The sequence below is a fragment of the Neofelis nebulosa genome, chromosome 4, assembly GCF_028018385.1.
Source record: "Neofelis nebulosa isolate mNeoNeb1 chromosome 4, mNeoNeb1.pri, whole genome shotgun sequence".
Taxonomy (NCBI): domain Eukaryota; kingdom Metazoa; phylum Chordata; class Mammalia; order Carnivora; family Felidae; genus Neofelis; species Neofelis nebulosa.
The window spans coordinates 159,520,103-159,533,663 of record NC_080785.1 but is presented as its reverse complement, the minus strand read 5'-3'; the positions used below and the strand labels follow the sequence as shown (position 1 = coordinate 159,533,663).

Sequence of the window (13,561 nt, the reverse complement as noted above, 5' to 3'; positions counted from 1 at the left end):
AGGAACTATGAGCAGTAATTTTTTTTTCAGAGTTTCCTGATGGTTATTGCAGAGGGTGTCTTGCAACCATCATAAGAATGATAAGGGCTGGTCCAGTCACAACGTTGGTAAATGATATGCTGAGACTGGCACAAAAAAATGTATCCATATTTATAGTATCATACGGAGTATTTCACTGCCCTGAAAACCCTTTGTGCTCTGCCTCTTAACCCCTCTTGCTCCCTTTGGCCACATTGATATCTGTTATTCCTTTTCCAGAGTTTTGCCTTTTCTACAGTTTCATGTTTTTGGAATCATACAGTATGAAGCTTTTTCAGATAAACTTCCTTCACTTAATAATATGCACTGAAGTTTCCTCTATGTCTTTTCATGGCTTGATGGTGTGTTTCTTCCAAGTACAGAATAACATTCCATTGTCTGGGTACATGACAGCTTATTTATCCATTCACCTACTGAAGGCCACCTTGGTTCCCTCTCTGTTACTTTCTTGACTACTGTTTGTGGCTAAATTTGAAAGGCTCTTCTTTCTATTTCTGTAGTTTAGTTTCATGGAACAAGAAAACCAAACCCAAATTTCTGAATTTAGTCCCCTCCTGGGACTGTCAGACGAGCGGGGATTGCAGTCACTGCTCTTTTGGCCATTCCTGTCCATGTACCTGGTCACCTTCACTGGGAACCTACTCATGATCCTGGCCATTATCACGGACTCCCGCCTCCACACGCCCATGTACTTCTTCCTCTCCAACCTGTGCTTTTCAGACATCTGTTTCACCTCCACCACCATCCCAAAGATGCTGCTGAACATCCAGACGCAGAGCAAAACGATCTCCTACAAAGGTTGTTTCAGCCAGATGTACTTTTTCATGCTTTTTGGAGTATTAGACACCTTCCTCTTGACCGTGATGGCCTATGACTGGTTTGTGGCCATATGTCAGCCACTGCACTACATGGTCATCATGAACCCCAAGTTCTGTGGCATCCTACTCCTGGGATCCTAGGTATTGAGTGTTCTTGACTCTCTATTACATGACTTATTGATTTTGCGACTCTCCTTTTGCACAGAGCTGGAAATCCTTCACTTTTTCTGTGGACTTAAGCAGGTGATCCAACGTGCTTGCTCTGATACGTTCCTCAATGTCCTGGTGACCTAGCTCACAAGTGGACTTCTGGGTGTTGTTCCAATCGCTGGTATCCTATATTCTTACTCTAAGATTGTAGCCTCCATTTTGAGAATTTCATCAGCGAGTGGCAAGTATAAAGCATTTTCCACGTGTGGGTCTCACCTCTCAGTGGTCTCTTTGTTCTATGCTACAGGCCTTGGGGTGTATCTGAGTTCTGCTGCTGCACAAAACTCCAGGACAAGTGCCATAGCCTCAGTCATGTGCACGGTGGTGACGCCCATGCTGAACCTCTTCATCCATGGCCTGAGGAACAGAGACATCAAGCAAGCCCCGAGAAAGCTCTTTAGCAGAGGGACATTCTCTGCATGTAGGATTCTTTGCTTTAAGATAAAGACTTGAGCAACAGGGCTCAAAACCCTGGAATATGTAGATCATGATGTTTGTATCAGTTCATAGATTGACAGTCTGCAGTTTATCTTTCCACAGTACTTGGGTTCTTTAACTTTTCATTCATAATCAGCAACTATTTATTCTGCATTTCTTTATAAAATTTTAGATCTCTCATTAAATTCCATTGCGTGGATTTTCAGCAGCAAATAAATAATATAGGAAATTGAATACTTATAATGTGATAGAAAGACCCAGAGGAATAAATGTGGAATCTGTCCTCTCTGAGATGAAAGTAGCTATTCATTAGAGTATTCTGCTTTGGGAGAAAAATCATTTAAGTTATCAGAGAGTATACACCAGTTTTTGAGGTTTATGCCAATCTATCCTGGAAAGAGATCATATCTGCATCAGCAGAGGCCTGGAACCCCGTGTGATGACATTCACAATACTCCGCATTCACCATGCAGTATCTAATTTTCCCTTGCACAGTCCAAAACATCCATGAAGTGTGTAGGTAATAGAAATTACAACTCCTGGTTTTTCAGGCATCAATGGTGTCACTCTTGGTGGTTATCCCAGGGATGCGTTATGGCTTTTCTTTTAGTATTTTGGCAGGTAGCAGCAACACTGTCTGGCGATTTCCCTCAGCACCTCCTACCGTAATAGCCCTTTCACAGATCACAAAAGCAGTATGGATATTCTGCCTATCCAGCCAAATTTTTGTAACAAGCATCTCAGAAATCAGGTACTAGTAGCAAGATATGATTATGGACCTAACCCGTGCTTTATGAGACAGAGTAAGACAAATGTCTCATCATCACCTGCTCCCGGAAGCCACCACTTTGGTTTGTAAAAGTTCACAGGTCCTTTTGCACACTAGTATTCAAATAAATGTTTAGGGAGCTCTCGCTCAAAAGCAAAGAGAAAACAAAAGAGGAGAAGTAAGAAGAGAGAAGAAAATAAGAAAAATCGGATGAAGAAGAGAGCTTGCTTGTAGCATTTGCCAGTTTCCATGGTATAATTACCCTCATCTTGCCCAGTTTCTTTTTTTTTTTTTTAATTTTTTTTTTAACGTTTATTTATTTTTGAGACAGAGAGAGGCAGAGCATGAATGGGGGAAGGTCAGAGAGAGAGGGAGACACAGAATCGGAAGCAGGCTCCAGGCTCTGAGCCATCAGCACAGAGCCCGACGCGGGGCTCGAACTCACAGACCATGAGATGGTGACCTGAGCCGAAGTTGGCCGCCTAACTGACTGAGCCACCCAGACGCCCCTCGTCTTGCCCAGTTTCAAGCTACCAATTTTAGTTCAGACCACAGTCCTCATGAACCATCATAAGCTGGCTAGCAATATCACTTCCAAGCTTTTGGGTTGGGTTTGGAGGAAAACGTAAAGCATTTGTTGTCATTTTATAGTCTTCACTCAGGGGCAACTGGTTCCATCAATTGAGGATCTGAGTCAGTAAAGTGTCTCCGCTCTGAGAGTCAAGTAGACATTATGACCCTTCATTGCGGTGATTCAGGTCAAGTTTTCTTCATGAGAACTGGAGGGCTTTTAAATTTTTAATTTTTTTTGACTACTCAAATTGGATGAATTCTTATTGAGCTGCCCATCATTTTTGGTTCATGAAGACACCATGATGAATTTGCCATTTACAGAAATCCCTGTAGCTTAACCAATTTGGATGAGGATGATTAGCTCTTACATGCACTATGAATACCATACCTTAGATGGTTTGGGACTGCTGACATGGCCTCTGGCAGTTCAGAAAGGGCTGAACATAGGAGAAGGGATTTTATATTCAGCATGTCCATGGTAAGTCTGTCATGCGGGGCAGAAGCTCTGTAGAGCTTGTCAAGAAAGACATTACAGCCCTCAGCAAGGTATTTCTCAATGACCTTACGAATTTTATGTTCTCTGAACCCTTATTTTGGGTACACTTTGTGGTTGAGGTATTGAATCACACAAGATAAACCCATCACATCACCCTTCTCTCCCTGCACTTTGGATTCCTTCCTCGACATCATATTAACCTATTTATGGCACTGAAATTCTTTTAGAGCATGTCACTGTTTTTTTTTTCTCATGGTAAAATACATATAAAATTTATTATTTCAAACATTTTGAAATACATTTATGTGGCATTAAGTACTTTCTCACCATTGTGCAATCACCACCTCTATCCATCTCCAGAACTTTCTCATGGTCTCAGACCTAACCTTTGTCCCTATGAAATATTAACTCCCCATTGTCCCTCTAGCCAGTCCTTGTCTCCCACCATCCTAAATTCTCTCTCTAAAGCTGAGTACTTTAGTACCTCATATAGATGTAATTGTATAATATTAGTCCTTTTGTGTCTGGCTACATTCACTTAGCATTGTGTTTGCACAGTTCATCCATGTTGTAGCCTGTGTCAGAATTCCATTCATTTTAAGGGCTGAATGATGTTCCACTCTATGTGCTCACCCCGCTTTGTTCATTCATGAGTTTGTTGATGGACATTCAGGTTGTCTCTGCATTTTGGCTACTGTAAGTAGAGACGTATGAACAGCGGTGTACAAAAATCTTTTCTAGTCACTGCTTTACCTTTTTCTTGAGGCATATAAGTGGATATATAACCAGATGTGAAACTACTGGCTCAAGTAATATTTCTACGTTTATATTTTGATGAACTGGCACACTGTTTCCTCCAGCAGCTGGGCCACATTTTAGTTATTTATCAGCAAAGCACCACAGTGTTCCAATTTCTCCGTATCCTCGCCGGCACATGGTTTCTGGGTTAGTATTTAGAATAGCCATCCTATGGCTTCCCTGGGGGATTCTACCAGACATTTAAAGCAGAGATAATACCTTTCCTTCTCAAGCTGTTCCAAGAAATAGAAAGGGAAGGAAAACTTCCAGACTCATTCTATGAAGCCAGTATTACTTTGATTCCTAAGCCAGACAGAGACCCAGCAAAAAAAGAGAACTACAGGCCAATATCCCTGATGAATATGGATGCAAAAATTCTCAATAAGATACTAGCAAATCGAATTCAACAGCTTATAAAAAGAATTATTCACCACGATCAAGTGGGATTCATTCCTGGGATGCAGGGCTGGTTCAGCATTCACAAATCAATCAACATGATACATGACATTAATAAAAGAAAAGATAAGAACCATATGATCCTGTCAATTGATGCAGAAAAAGCATTTGACAAAATTCAGCATCCTTTCTTAATAAAAACTCTCGAGAAAGTCGGGATAGAAGGAACATGCTTAAACATCATAAAAGCCATTTATGAAAAGCCCACAGCTAATATCATCCTCAATGGGGAAAAACTGAGAGCTTTCCCCCTGAGATCAGGAACACGACAGGGATGTCCACTCTTACTGCTGTTGTTTAACATAGTGTTGGAAGTGCTAGCATCAGCAATCAGACAACAAAAGGAAATCAAAGGCATCAAAATTGGCAAAGATGAAGTCAAGCTTTCACTTTTTGCAGATGACATGATATTATACATGGAAAATCTGATAGACTCCACCAAAAGTCTGCTAGAACTGATGCATGAATTCAGCAAAGTTGCAGGATACAAAATCAATGTACAGAAATCAGTTGCATTCTTATGCACTAATAATGAAGCAACAGAAAGACAAATAAAGAAACTGATCCCATTCACAATTGCACCAAGAAGCATAAAATACCTAGGAATAAATCTAACCAAAGACGTACAAGATCTGTATGCTGAAAACTATAGACGGCTTATGAAAGAAATTGAAGAAAATATAAAGAAATGGAAAAACATTCTGTGCTCATGGATTGGAAGAATAAATATTTTTAAAATGTCAATACTACCCAAAGCTATCTACACATTCAATGCAATCCCAATCAAAATTGCAGCAGCATTCTTCTTGAAGCTAGAACAAGCAATACTAAAATTCATATGGAACCACAAAAGGCCCCGAATAGCCAAAGTAATTTTGAAGAAGAAGACCAAAGCGGGAGGCATCACAATCCCAGACGTTAGCCTCTACTACAAAGCTGTAATCATCAAGACAGCATGGTACTGGCACAAAAACAGACACATAGACCAATGGAATAGAATAGACACCCCAGAACTAGACCCACAAAAGTATGGCCAACTAATCTTTGACAATGCAGGAAAGAACATCCAATGGAAAAAAGACAGTCTCTTTAACAAATGGTGCTGGGAGAACTGGACAGCAACATGCAGAAGGTTGAAACTAGACCACTTTCTCACACCATTCACAAAAATAAACTCAAAATGGATAAAGGACCTGAATGTGAGACAGGAAACCATCAAAACCCTAGAGGAGAAAGCAGGAAAAGACCTCTCTGACCTCAGCCGTAGCAATCTCTTACTCGACACATCCCCAAAGGCAAGGGAATTAAAAGCAAAAATGAATTACTGGGACTTTATGAAGATAAAAAGCTTCTGCACAGCAAAGGAAACAACCAACAAAACTAAAAGGCAACCAACGGAATGGGAAAAGATATTTGCAAATGACATATCGGACAAAGGGCTAGTATCCAAAATCTATAAAGAGCTCACTAAACTCCACACCCAAAAAACAAATAAGCCAGTGAAGAAATGGGCAGAAAACATGAATAGACACTTCTCTAAAGAAGACATCCAGATGGCCAACAGGCACATGAAAAGATGCTCAACATCGCTCCTCACCAGGGAAATACAAATCAAAACCACACTCAGATATCACCTCACGCCAGTCAGAGTGACCAAAATGAACAAATCAGGAGACCATAGATGCTGGAGAGGATGTGGAGAAACGGGAACCCTCTTGCACTGTTGGTGGGAATGCAAATTGGTGCAGCCACTCTGGAAAACAGTGTGGAGGTTCCTCAAGAAATTAAAAATAGACCTACCCTATGACCCAGCAATAGCACTGCTAGGAATTTACCCAAGGGATACAGGAGTACTGATGCATAGGGGCACTTGTACCCCAATGTTTATAGCAGCACTCTCAACAATAGCCAAATTGTGTAAGGAGCCTAAATGTCCATCAACTGATGAATGGATAAAGAAATTGTGGTTTATATACACAACGGAGTACTACGTGGCGATGAGAAAGAATGAAATGTGACCTTTTGTAGCAACGTGGATGGAACTGGAGAGTGTGATGCTAAGTGAAATAAGCCATACAGAGAAAGACAGATACCATATGGTTTCACTCTTATGTGGATCCTGAGAAACGTAACAGAAACCCATGGGGGAGGGGAAGGAAAAAAAAAAGAGATTAGAGTAGGAGAGATCCAAAGCATAAGAGACTCTTAAAAACAGAACAAACTGAGGGTTGATGGGGAGTGGGAGGGAGGGGAGGGTGGGTGATGGGTATTGAGGAGGGCACCTGTTGGGATGAGCACTGGGTGTTGTATGGAAACCAATAAACTTCATATATTGAAATAAAATAAAATAAATTGAGTTATTTGGGTTTTTTTTTTTGCTGTGGAAGTTTTGAAATTCTTTTCCATTTGGAGATTAATTTTGGATGATAATCTATTATCAGGCATGTGATTTGCCAATCTTTTCTCCATTTTGTGGTGTGTCTTTTCACTTGGAAAATAGTGCCCTTCGATGCACAAATATTGTTCATTTTGCCAAAGCAAATTTTTCTCTAGTTGCCTGTGTCTTTGGTGTTGTATCCAGGAAATCTTTGTCAAATCCAGTGGCATATAGATGGACCTCTGTATTTTCCTCTAAGTGCTTACAGTTTTATCTCTTATACTTCAGTCTGTGATCCATTTGGAGTCATGTTGGTAGACGTAGATGAAAGGGCCAGCTTCATCTTTAAGCATGTGGTTATCCAAGTTTTCCATCACCATCTTGGAAGGGCGCTCTATTCTGCCACTCTTGCCAAAAATCATTCAGTCATAATATTTGCGTTTATTTCTGGGCTCCCTCCTATTCCATTGAGTTATACTTCTGTTTTTGTTGTTGTTGAAGAAAAAAGATCAGTTTGAAATTAGAATGAGGTAACTCTGAAAATCGTATTTTCACCTTTCCCCAGCCATTGTTTTTATTGAAGTATAATTTACCTACAGTGTTATATTCATTTGATGTGTACAATGTAATGCTTAACAATTCTATACACTGTTCAGAGCTCATGGACATAAGCGTACTCTTAATACCCTTTATCTATCTTACCCATCCTCACCCACATTCTCTCTGGCAACCACCAGTTTGTTCTCTGTGTTTAAGAATCTGGGTTTTTTTTGTCTGTCTTTTCCTTATTTGGTCCTGCGTTTTATTTCTTAAGTTCCCCAGATGAGTGACATCAAAGGGTATTTGTCTTTCTCTGACTGGCTCATTTCACTCAGCACTATACCTCTAGGTCCATCCAAGTTGCAAACTTACACAATATTTAAATGTTACTTTTTTGCCATTTAAAAATGTCCATTTATTCTCTATTTTTTCATCTACAGTGTTCTTTGACAATTGTAGTAACAAGGGTCTGTGTCTAACATGATTGCATGATGAGTTTTCCACAGGGAGAACTTGATCCTGACATCGCATCATGAAATCCACACTGAAACTCCACTGTTTTCATAAGTACGTGTCAAACCTGTAGCTAAAATATCAGCATCTCTGTTCTCTGCAGGCTTTCTAACTGCTCAGGGTCATGTTTGAATTGTCATACTTGCCCCCTGATTATTGGCCAGCAAGTATGAAGTATTTCCCACATTGGCTGCCCAGATACTTCCTCTTGGAGTGCCTTATCCCCTTCTCCCTCATCAAGAGTTGGGACAAAGAGAAGCTTCTTTGTGCAGCCTTCACTCAACTCTTCTGGAAAAGTTGACTAGGGTTGTATTCTTTTTCTGATGTGTCAGTCCCCTTCAGGGTAGTGCATTCATGTATTTTTCATTTTATTTTTAAATTTGTGTTTTAGGTAGGTAACATACAGTGAAATATTAGTTTTGGGAGGAGAGTTCAGTAATTCATCACTTACATACAACACCCAGTGCTCATCACAAGTGCTCTCCTTAACACCCAACACTCATCTAGCCCATCTCCCTCCCACTTTTCTCCATCTGTCCATTGTTAAGAGTCTCTTATGGTTTCTTTCCCTCTCTCCTCTTTCACCCTTCATATATGTTCATTTGTTTTGTTAATTCACTTTCAATATGAGTGAAATCATATGGTATTTGTCCTTCTCTGATTGACTTAATCTCAGTTAGCATGATACATTCTAGCATCATCCATGTCACTGCAAATGGCACGATTGCATTTATTTTTATGTCTCTTACCCTGTTGAGACTGTGAGCCCCTCAAGATAAAGGACCATTCTCACACTTTTCTTCCTTCCCACCACATTGCTTAGTGCCTACTATATCACAAATGCTAATGAGGGGTTAGAGGATGCCCAAAGAAGCAAATGGTTGAGTGATGTTAAATAGATATTGCCCACGTTGAAGGAGAATGAGAAGCAGGAAAAGAGGAGAATCACTGTGGGGGCTGGGGGCTGCAGGATGGTGAGCCAAAAGAACAGGTATGGATGGAAGAAAGAAGAGATTAAGGGGACGGAGAATTCTCCAAAACCAGAATTGAATAGTTACTATGGGAGACTCTGACTTACTAGGGAGAACCTGTAAAGACAGGGCAACTTCTTCTGGGATAAGAGAGTTAAATGCGATAAGAGACAATCCGGGAATGCCAAGTCTGTGTCCCAATACCAACAGCGGGACAAGTTTGCTTTCTATTTTTCTCTCCTAGCTCTAGAGACCCGAGTCTCCTAAAGGGAAGAGAGACAACAGAATATTTCATTAATGAGACTCATGGGAATTCATTCCCTACGGCTGCAGAAATTAAAATGCCTTTCTGCACCAATGAAGTCGACTCTTGAAACCTCAGGTGATATGAGCACATAGCTGTGTTCTAGAGCCTTCCTGGGTGGGGCCATGTCTCTTCCCTTCCTGGCGACATAACTTCCAGCTGCATCAGTCAACCATGGGAGAGACTGGGTTATTGATTCCACGCTGTTCTGTGCTAACATCTGGGTGAGCCGTGGCATCTTCAGAAGTGCTGGGGAAATGTATTATGGTAGGAAGGAACCCTTGTGTCGGTAGTTATTTTGGGGGCACCAACAGGGATAATAAGTTAATGAGAGTTTAGTGATGTCAAGCCCTTAAGGCTTTGATTGTGGAGGGAAACTCTGGATACACTAAACCATTTCTCCCTGATCTGTCTCCTCCAAGGTGAGTGCTTCATCAGTGGGCCTTCATTTCTCAACAGCCTTTCCTCCATTTTCTTTGCCAGTCCTTCCATTGTTGGGAATGACTATCTATCATTTTTGAACCATTTGTTAATTGCAGTCATTCAACAGACATTGTTTTCAGCATTTTATGAATACACAAATGACCAAGACAGTGTTTGTTCTGTCAAGGTACTCACTGTATCAGGAGAATGAAAGAGGTGAAAATACATAAATAAACGTATTAATGTGAGGTGGCATTGAAATCTGGTGAAGTAGATCCTCCAAAATTGGCCCTTTATTTTATTTGTTCTTGAAAAGAGGACTCTTTGGTGGGAGTTAGTGAAGGCTTCCCAGAGCAGCTTCTCGGTGCTGAGACATGGAGGCGGTGTAGGGGTCTTCCCATGAGGACAAGGGGTGTGCAGTCCAGGAAGAGCCAGCAGAGGAGGAAAATTTAGAGATTCAGTGGAGCAGAAGTTGTGCTGCTGGGATTGGAAATACTTCTTACTGTCTCACCAGCCATCAGAAGCAGGGGCTGCGGCTTCTGCAAAACGAAGCCACAGTGGCCTGGCTGGGTAGGCAACAGTCAGATTACTAAAGCAAGTGACACTTTGGCCTGAGGGTTGAAGTTTCCTTCTGTGGTTAGTGAAGTGTAAGGCCAGGTTCTGTGTCAGGGGCGGTAGGAACAGGACCGGGCCGTGGAAAAGTGACCCAGGTTATTGTGAGGAAAACACGATTGCTGAGTTCAGAATGTGAGCGAAGTAAGGGATAGAAGGTCTCTGGTCTGGAGGACTCATATTACTTCTTCCACTCTAAGTTTAATGCCTTTTATTTCCTCCTTCTTTCTTTCTTTTCTTTTTTATTTTTTTGGCTAGTTGCTCTGTCTGGAAGTTGCAAAGCTATGTTGCATGAGAGGTATGAAAGCAGACATGCTTGTCTTGCATCATCTTAGCGGGTGTTCTCAGTGTTTCCCTCTGGAGAATGATTTTTTAGAGGTGGGTTTTCATATATGACCTCTTTCGTGTTGTGGAAGTTTCCTTCTGTTCTTCGTTTCTTGAGTGTTGTTACTGTCAGGGAACGCTCCATTTTGTCATGTTTTATGTGCCATCTGTTGAGATACTCATGTGCTTTTATCCTTCATTCTGTTAATGTGGTGTATTATACTGAGGGGGTTTTATTAGTTAAACCATTCTTGCCTTCCTGGAATACATGCCATTTGATCATGATGCACAACCCTTTTCTACACCATGATCAAAAGGCTGCAATGCTGGCATTGGTAACACTTAGTCAAAAATTTTCGCGTCAACATTCCTTGGGAATACTGTTCTGTACTTTTCTTTTCTTGCAATGCCTTTTCGTGGTTTTGGAATCAGTGCAATGGTGGCCTGATGGAATAAAGTAAGAACTGTTTCCCCTTTGATATTTTTGGGAAGAGATTGAGAAAGATTGATGTTAATTCTTCTAATTCTGTGTGGTTCTTGTGATCCTTAGCCATGACTACTCCGCTGGAAAGCCTAATATCATAAACTGCAATTCTGCTAGGAGAAAGACTCTGACTTATGGTGTAGCCTGTCCCCTGCTTTCTAAAAGATGTTTCTTCAGGTACAAGAGTACACAGTACCACAGTAATGGAGAACTCTCTCTCTGTCTCCGTGTGTGTGTGTGTGTGTGTGTGTGTGCGCGTGCGCGCGTGTGTACAGGACAGAGAGAATTTATCAGTGAAGTACACACCCATAAAGCTTAAATAGCAAGCTGAACCTGTCTTATGCAATAGAAAATGCAGCATTTAGACCAACTGTAGACATAAAGATAGAGAGAAAGGCAGAGAATTATGTGGGAATGATTTATGTTCCATTTTTACATAAGATGTATCCTGTTGTGGACAGACACCATATATAACATATACATGTAAAAAAGACGCTGAACTGTAGTGTCCTTTGGCTGAATTTTATTTTATTTTATTTTTTAATTTACATGCAAGTTAGTTAGCATATAATGCTATAATGATTTTAGTAGATTCTAGGGATTCATCCCCTATGTATAACACCCAGTGCTCATCCCAACAAGTGTCTTCCCTAATGCCTCCTACCCAATTAGCCTATCCCCCCACCACAACCCCTCCAGCCACCCTCAGTTTATTCTTTGTATTTAACAGTCTCTTATGGGGCACCTGGGTGGATCAGTCACTTAAGCGTCCGACTTCGGCTCAGGTCATGATCTCACAGTTTGTGAGTTCAAGCCCCACATCGGGCTCTGTGCTGACAGCTCAGAGCCTGGAACCTGTTTCAGATTCTGTGTCTCCCTCTCTCTTTGCCCGTCCCCTACTCATGCTCTGTCTCTCTCTCCTTCAAAAATAAGTAAAAACATTAAAAAAAATTTAAAAAGAGTCTCTTATGTTTTGTCCCCTCCATGCTTTTATATTATTTTTGCTTCCCTTCCCTTATGTTAATCTTGTTTGTATCTTAAATTCCTCATATGAGTGAAGTTGTATGATATTTGTCTTTCTCTGACTGGCTAATTTCACTTAGCATAATACCCTCTCGTTCCATCCACGTAGTTGCAAATGGCAAGATTTCAGTTTTTCTGTTGTCACGTAGTACTCCATTGTTTATATATACCACACCTTCTTTATCCATTCGTCCATTGACGGACATTTGGTCTCTTTCCATACTTTGGTTATTGTCGATAGTGCTGCTATAAAAATTGGGGTGCATGTGCCCCTTTGAAACAGCTCAGCTGTATCCCTTGGATCAATACCTAGTAGTGCAATTGCTGGCTTAGGGTAGTTCTATTTTTAATATTTTGAGGAATTCCCATATTGTTTTCCAGAGTGGCTGCACCAGTTCACATTCCCACCAGCAATGCAAAAGAAACTTTCTTTCATTGCATTCTCACCAACATGTGTTGTTGCCTGAGTTGTAAATGTAGCCATTCTGCCTGGTGTGAGGTGGTATCTCACTGCGGTTTTGATGTGTATTTCTCTGATGATAGTGATGTGGAGCATTTTTTATGTGTCTGTTGGCCATTGGACATCTTCTTTGGAGAAGTGTCTATTTGTGTCTTTTGCCCATTTCTTCACTGGATTATTTGTTTTTCAGGTGTTGAGTTTGATAAGTTCTTTATAGATTTTGGATACTAACCTTTATCTGATATGTCCTTTGCAAATATTTTCTCCCATTCCATTGTTTGACTTTTAGTTTTGCTGATTGTTTCCTTTGCTGTGCAGAAGCTTTTGATTTTGATGAGGTCCCAATAGTTCATGTTTGCTTTTGTTTCCTCTGCCTCCGGAGACGTGTTGAATAAGAAGTTGCTGTGGCTGAGGTCAAAGAGGTTTTTGCCTGCTTTCTCCTCAAGGATTTTGATGGCTTCCTGTTTTACATTTAGGTCTTTCATCAATTTTGAGTTTTTTTTGTGTCTGGTGTAAGAAAGTGGTCGGGGTTCATTTTTTCTGCCTGTGGCTGTCCAGTTTTCCTAGCATCATTTGCTGAAGAGACTGTGTTTATTCCTTTGGATATTCTTTCCTGTTTTGTCAAAGATTAGTTGACCATACATTTGTGGGTCCATTTGTAGGTTCTCTATTCTGTTCCTTTTTCTGAGTGTCAGTTTTTGTGCCAGTACCATACTGTCTTGATGATTACAGCTTTGTAATACATCTTGAAGTCCGGGATTATGATGCCTACAGCTTTGGTTTTCTTTTTCAGGATTGCTTTGGCTATTCAGAGTCTTTTTTGGGTCCATACAAATTTTAGGATTGTTGTTTCTAGGTCTGAAGAATGCTGGTGTTATTTTTATAGGGACTGCAGTGAATATGGAGATTGCCTTGGGTAGTATTGACATTTTA

The 13,561-nt window shown here is 40.7% G+C and overlaps 1 pseudogene; it reads left to right on the top strand.

Moving 5' to 3' along the window:
* The first annotated feature begins 548 nt into the window (after positions 1-548).
* On the top strand, positions 549-1,512 carry LOC131508505 (olfactory receptor 7A17-like; annotated as a pseudogene).
* Positions 1,513-13,561: the final 12,049 nt, after the last annotated feature.